General features: G+C 45.6%; 1 pseudogene; it reads left to right on the top strand.

Annotated features, from left to right (window-relative positions):
* Positions 1-6,622: 6,622 nt before the first annotated feature.
* On the top strand, positions 6,623-7,846 carry LOC135566444 (lebercilin-like; annotated as a pseudogene).
* Positions 7,847-8,172: the final 326 nt, after the last annotated feature.

Below are 8,172 nucleotides of genomic sequence, written 5' to 3'. Positions count from 1 at the left end.
AACCATTCAGATGGTGGTAGACTATAGCAGTTACTAATTCAGACCCATAACCATTCAGACCCATAACCATTCAGATGGTGGTAGGCTATAGCAGTTATTAATTCAGACCTATAACCATTCAGACCCATAACCATTCAGATGGTGGTAGGCTATAGCAGTTATTAATTCAGACCCATAACCATTCAGACCCATAACCATTCAGATGGTGGTAGACTATAGCAGTTATTAATTCAGACCCATAACCATTCAGACCCATAACCATTCAGACCCATAACCATTCAGATGGTGGTAGACTATAGCAGTTATTAATTCAGACCCATAACCATTCAGACCCATAACCATTCAGATGGTGGTAGACTATAGCAGTTATTAATTCAGACCCATAACCATTCAGACCCATAACCATTCAGATGGTGGTAGACTATAGCAGTTATTAATTCAGACCCATAACCATTCAGACCCATAACCATTCAGATGGTGGTAGACTATAGTCAGTTATTAATTCAGACCCATAACCATTCAGACCCATAACCATTCAGATGGTGGTAGGCTATAGCAGTTATTAATTCAGACCCATAACCATTCAGACCCATAACCATTCAGATGGTGGTAGACTATAGCAGTTATTTATTCAGACCCATAACCATTCAGACCCATAACCATTCAGACCCATAACCATTCAGATGGTGGTAGACTATAGCAGTTATTAATTCAGACCCATAACCATTCAGATGGTGGTAGACTATAGCAGTTATTAATTCAGACCCATAACCATTCAGATGGTGGTAGACTATAGCAGTTATTAATTCAGACCCATAACCATTCAGACCCATAACCATTCAGATGGTGGTAGACTATAGCAGTTATTAATTCAGACCCATAACCATTCAGATGGTGGTAGACTATAGCAGTTATTAATTCAGACCCATAACCATTCAGACCCATAACCATTCAGATGGTGGTAGACTATAGCAGTTATTAATTCAGACCCATAACCATTCAGATGGTGGTAGACTATAGCAGTTATTAATTCAGACCCATAACCATTCAGATGGTGGTAGACTATAGCAGTTATTAATTCAGACTCATAACCACTCAGACCCATAACCATTCAGATGGTGGTAGACTATAGCAGTTATTAATTCAGACTCATAACCATTCAGACCCATAACCATTCAGATGGTGGTAGACTATAGCAGTTATTAATTCAGACCCATAACCATTCAGATGGTGGTAGACTATAGCAGTTATTAATTAAGACCCATAACCATTCAGACCCATAACCATTCAGATGGTGGTAGACTATAGCAGTTATTAATTCAGACCCATAACCATTCAGATGGTGGTAGACTATATCAGTTATTAATTCAGACCCATAACCATTCAGACCCATAACCATTCAGATGGTGGTAGACTATAGCAGTTATTAATTCAGACCCATAACCATTCATATGGTGGTAGACTATAGCAGTTATTAATTCAGACCCATAACCATTCAGATGGTGATAGACTATAGCAGTTATTAATTCAGACCCATAACCATTCAGATGGTGGTAGACTATAGCAGTTATTAATTCAGACCCAGAACCATTCAGATGGTGGTAGACTATAGCAGTTATTAATTCAGACCCATAACCATTCAGATGGTGGTAGACTATAGCAGTTATTAATTCAGACCCATAACCATTCAGACCCATAACCAGTGACAGTGCTCTCTGGTCTTGGTATATGTTGTGTTATATAGTGACAGTGCTCTCTGGTCTTGGTATATGTTGTGTTATATAGTGACAGTGAATACTGTGGGAGATGAATACTAGGGGAGATGAATACTGGTGGAGGTGAATACTGGGGAGATGAATACTGGGGAGATGAATAGTGGGGAGATGAATAGTGGGGAGATGAATAGTGGGGGAGATGAATAGTGGGGGAGATGAATAGTGGGGAGATGAATAGTGGGGAGATGAATACTGGGGGAGATGAATACTGGGGGAGATGAATACTGGGGGAGATGAATACTGGTGGAGATGAATACTGGGGAGATGAATACTGGGGGAGATGAATACTGGGGAGATGAATACTGGGGGAGATGAATACTGGGGGAGATGAATACTGGGGAGATGAATAGTGGGGGAGATGAATACTGGGGAGATGAATACTGGGGGAGATGAATACTGGGGGAGATTAATACTGGGGGAGATGAATACTGGTGGAGATGAATACTGGGGAGATGAATAGTGGGGAGATGAATACTGGGGAGATGAATACTGGGGAGATGAATACTGGGGAGATGAATACTGGGGGAGATGAATACTGGGGAGATGAATACTGGGGGAGCTGATTACTGGTGGAGATGAATACTGGGGAGATGAATACTGGGGGAGATGAATACTGGGGGAGCTGAATACTGGTGGAGATGAATACTGGTGGAGGTGAATACTGGTGGAGAGTGAATACTGGGGGAGATGAATACTGGGGGAGATGAATACTGGGGGAGATGAATACTGGTGGAGGTGAATACTGGTGGAGGTGAATAGTGGGGGAGATGAATACTGGTGGAGGTGAATACTGGGGGAGATGAATACTGGTGGAGATGAATACTGGGGGAGATGAATAGTGGGGGAGATGAATACTGGTGGAGGTGAATACTGGGGGAGGTGAATAGTGGGGGAGATGAATACTGGTGGAGGTGAATACTGGTGGAGGTGAATAGTGGGGGAGCTGAATACTGGGGGAGCTGAATAGTGGGGGAGATGAATAGTTATGCAACGACTATATAAGTTATTACATTTTTATTAATATTTGTAAAAATATATATATTTTTCCACTTTTCTTTCACTTTGTATTTTGTGTAGATTGTTGAAAAAACAAACAATAAATCAATTTTAATCCCACTTTGTAACGCAATAAAATATGAATAAATCCAAGGGGTCTGAATACTTTTGCAAAGCACTGTAGTATACTACTTTTCCCCATATATTGCACCCGTTTCCCATATATTGCACCCGTTTCCCATATATTGCACCCGTTTCCCATATATTGCACCCGTTTCCATATATTGCACCCGTTTCCCCATATATTGCACCCGCTTCCCCATATATTGCACCCGTTTCCCCATATATTGCACCCGTTTCCCCATATATTGCACCCGTTTCCCCATATATTGCACCCGTTTCCCCATATATTGCACCCGCTTTCCCTATATATTGCACCCGTTTCCCATATATTGCACCCGTTTCCCCATATTGCACCCGTTTCCCATATACTGCACCCGTTTCCCCATATATTACCTGCCCGTTTCCCCATATATTGCACCCGTTTCCCCATATATTGCACCCGTTTCCCCATATATTGCACCCGTTTCCCCATATATTGCACCCGTTTCCCCATATATTGCACCCGTTTCCCATATATTGCACCCGTTTCTCACGTTTCCCTATAAATTGCAGCCATTTCCCCATATATTGCACCCGTTTCCCTATATATTGCACCCGTTTCCCATATATTGCACCCTGTTTCCCATATATTGCACCCGTTTCCCCATATATTGCACCCGTTTCCCCATATATTGCACCCGCTTCCCCATATATTGCAGCCATTTCCCCATATGTGCAGCCATTTCCCCATGTGCACCCGTTTCCCTATATTGCATCCATTTCCCCATATATTGCAGCCATTTTCCCCATATATTGCCTGTTTCCCCATACATTGCAGCCGTTTCCCCATATATAAGCCACGCCTCAAATAAGCCATGCCTCCAATAAATATGCCTCAATAAGCCATGCTTATCAATAAGCCACGCCTCCAATAAGCCATGCCTCAATAAGCCATGCCTTCCAACAAGCCATGCCTCCAACAATACTCCTCCAATAAGCCATGCCTCCAACAAGCTACCTAATAAGCCATGCTCCAATGAAGCTACGCCTCCAATAAGCTGCCTCCAATAAGCCATGCCTCCAATGACCACGCTTCCAATAAGCCATGCCTCCAATAAGCCATGCCTCTAATAATAAGCCACTACTACAATAAGCTACTACCCAATAAGCTACTACTACAATAAGCTACTACTACAATAAATACGCTCCAATAAGCTATGCCTCCACAAGAGTTAAGCTTCACATTGCCTTGATAAGCTACGCTTCCACAAGCTACTACTACAATAAGCTACTACTCCAATTTACTCAATAAGCTACCACTACATGCCTCCAATAAGCTTATGCCTCCACAAGCTATGCCTCCAATAAATGCCTCCATTGCCATACGCCCAATAAGCCACTACTACAATAAGCCACTACTCCAAGCTAACTACTACATTACTATCAATAAGCCACGCTCCACAAGCCATGCCTAATAAAATACTACTACAATAAGCCACTACTACAATAAGCCATGCCTAATAAGCTATGCCTCCAATATGCTCATGCCTCCAATAAGCATGCCTCCAATAAGCCATGCCTCCAATAAGCCATGCCTCCAATAAGCCACTACTACAATAAGCCACGCCTCCAATAAGCCATGCCTCCAATAAGCCATGCCTCCAATAAGCCACTACTACAATAAGCCACGCCTCCACAAGCCATGCCTCCAATAAGCCATGCCTCCAATAAGCCACTACTACAATAAGCCATGCCTCCAATAAGCCACGCTCCAGCACAAGCCACTAAATACATGCCTCAATAAGCCACGCCTCAATAAGCCATGCTCTCCAATAAGCCATGCCTCCAATAAGCCACGCCTCCAATAAGCCACGCCTCAATAAGCCACGCTCCAACAAGCCATGCCTCCAATAAGCTACTACTACAATAAGCTACTCCTCCAATAAGCCACTACTACAATAAGCCACGCTCCAATAAGCCATGCCTCCAATAAGCCATGCCTCCAATAAGCCACGCCTCCAATAAGCCATGCCTCCAATAAGCCATGCCTCCAATAAGCTACTACTACAATAAGCTACTCCTCCAATAAGCCACTACTACAATAAGCCATGCCTCCAATAAGCCATGCCTCCAATAAGCCATGCCTCAATAAGCCATGCCTCCAATAAGCTACACTACAATAAGCTACCTCCAATAAGCTACTACTACAATAAGCCACTGCCTCCAATAAGCCACTACTACAATAAGCTATGCCTCCAATAAGCCACTGCCTCCAATAAGCCATCCTCCAATAAGCTACTCCTCCAATAAGCCATGCCTCCAATAAGCCACTACTACAATAAGCTACTCCTCCAATAAGCCACTCCTCCAATAAGCCACTCCTCCAATAAGCCATGCCTCCAATAAGTCACTCCTCCAATAAGCCATGCCTCCAATAAGCCACTACTACAATAAGCTACTCCTCCAATAAGCCACTCCTCCAATAAGCCATGCCTCCAATAAGCCACGCCTCCAATAAGCCATGCCTCCAATAAGCCATGCCTCCAATAAGCCACGCCTCCAATAAGCCATGCCTCCAATAAGCTACTCCTCCAATAAGCCATGCCTCCAATAAGCCATGCCTCCAATAAGCCACTACTACAATAAGCCACTACTACAATAAGCCACCACTACAATAAGCCACTCCTCCAATAAGCCATGCACTCCAATAAGCCACTACTACAATAAGCCACTGCCTCCAATAAGCCATGCCTCCAATAAGCCATGCCTCCAATAAGCCACTCCTCCAATAAGCTACTCCTCCAATAAGCCACTACTACAATAAGCCACTCCTCCAATAAGCTACTCCTCCAATAAGCCACTACTACAATCAGCCATGCCTCCAATAAGCTACTCCTCCAATAAGCCACTACTACAATCAGCCACTCCTCCAATAAGCTACTCCTCCAATAAGCCACTACTACAATCAGCCATGCCTCCAATAAGCTACTCCTCCAATAAGCCATGCCTCCAATAAGCTACTCCTCCAATAAGCCACTACTACAATAAGCCACTCCTCCAATAAGCTACTCCTCCAATAAGCCACTACTACAATCAGCCATGCCTCCAATAAGCTACTCCTCCAATAAGCCATGCCTCCAATAAGCTACTCCTCCAATAAGCCACTACTACAATAAGCTACTCCTCCAATAAGCCACTACTACAATAAGCTACTCCTCCAATAAGCCACTACTACAATAAGCCACTCCTCCAATAAGCTACTCCTCCAATAAGCCACTACTACAATAAGCCACTCCTCCAATAAGCTACTCCTCCAATAAGCCACTACTACAATAAGCCACTCCTCCAATAAGCCACTACTACAATAAGCCACTCCTCCAATAAGCTACTCCTCCAATAAGCTACTCCTCCAATAAGCCACTACTCCAATAAGCTACTCCTCCAATAAGCCACTCCTCCAATAAGCTACTCCTCCAATAAGCCACTACTACAATAAGCCACTCCTCCAATAAGCTACTCCTCCAATAAGCTACTCCTCCAATAAGCCACTACTACAATAAGCCACTCCTCCAATAAGCCACTCCTCCAATAAGCTACTCCTCCAATAAGCTACTCCTCCAATAAGCCACTACTACAATAAGCAATGCCTCCAATCTAATAGGCTGCTACCTCCTATAATATATAATTGAAAAGGTAAAAATGTAACCATTCCCACTGGTTTTGAACAGCTTGTTGATGGAATAACCAAGATGTCCGTATGGATGTCCTCTCTCCCCTCTCCCGTTGTCTCGCTTTCTCTCCTTCTCTGGACAGGAGGTTGACATAGCAGAGCGAAGGACGAAGGAGACTGAGGAGAGAAAGGAGAGAGGGGAGCGAGAGAGGGTACAGAAGGAGGGAGAGAGGGAGAAGCAGAGGATTGACCTGGAGTTGGACACACTTGAGGAAAAGACCAAGAGACTGAGAGATGGTGAGAGAACTACAACCACAGCACCACCATAACCATATCCTGAACGTACTCTGACCAGCACCACCAACATAACCATATCCTGAACCATATTTCTCTCTTTCTGTCTCTCTCTCTACACAGGCTGGGAGAAAGAGGAGGAGGAGAGTAAGAGGCTGATCCATAAGGAGGAAGAGAACAGGAAGAGGCGTGGCCAAGTCCAGGAAGAGGTTGCGAGGCGGAACCAAGAGGCGCTAGCCAGTCAGGAAGTGGCGGAGGCAGAGCGTCGCAGGAAGGAGCAACTATTGGCAAAGCTGAGGGAAATTGACAAGCAGAACGAGCCACCCCAGAACGCTGGGCTGTTCTACGAGGTTGACCCAGATCCCTGGAGTCTAGCTCAGGTTCCACTGCACGTTCTCCTCCACGGCTCTCCGACCCACGGAACCAGAACCCTTTCAGCTTCACTGAGCCGGAGGAGATGGGCGGTCTGCGTGGGGGAGCGGGGAGCAAGGAGGGAGCAAGTCAGGGCGAGGCGGGGCAGAGAGCGGTTTGGGTCCAGGAGCGGGGACTGGGAGGAGAGGGATGAGGGGCTCAGAACTCATGCGAGGACCTGGCTTTGGTAGCTACGCCCCGCCCTTTGGACGGCCGGCCCCACGAGGGGGTACAGGCTTCCCAACCCCACCGCCGCCTCGGCTCTGGATGCTCTGCTGGGGCGGTCAGAGAGAGAGGAGAGAGGAGGCCTAGGACCAGGCCCGGGAAAGGAGAGGAAGTCTACTTTGTTGCAGCAGCTCTTTGGCCCCCATCCAGCCCCTCCCCGATCTCCGACAGCCCCCAGACGTCCTCTTTAACCCTCCCACTTCCACCCTCACCGGGCCCCGCAACTGCAGAGAGGGCTTTTTCCCTTTGAGCCCAAGGCCCCAACAGGCCCCCTTGGACCCTTCCTTTCCTCCCTCCACGTGACCGAGAGCAGGCCGGCCGTACGAGCCGTTGCTTCCTTCGGACGACCGACATCGAGGAACTCAAACTTTGATCAAATCACTTTTTTAAATTTATTTTTATTATTCGTCTGTTGAGTAGGAACTCGCGGTCTGATTAGTCAACGAAGGAGGAAGTGACACTTGGATTGGCCGTTGAGGCTGTTAATCACTATACTAAGGGTGGGGCCCGGTGTTTGGGTTTTCACAGGGTTTTAAAAGCACTAAGTCGTATTTGTTCTGCTATCAGATCAATCTCAGCCTGGTTATGGACTGTTTTATGTGATAGATCAATGTCTCTCAGTGTGTGTGTCAATACCATGTGTGTATGTTGCTCAGGGAGTCTGTGGGGAAGAACGGCAGCATTGACAGACAGACTTAG

The sequence above is a fragment of the Oncorhynchus nerka genome, unplaced genomic scaffold, assembly GCF_034236695.1.
Source record: "Oncorhynchus nerka isolate Pitt River unplaced genomic scaffold, Oner_Uvic_2.0 unplaced_scaffold_4927, whole genome shotgun sequence".
NCBI classification, from domain to species: domain Eukaryota; kingdom Metazoa; phylum Chordata; class Actinopteri; order Salmoniformes; family Salmonidae; genus Oncorhynchus; species Oncorhynchus nerka.
This window is presented reverse-complemented; position numbering and strand designations above follow the sequence as displayed.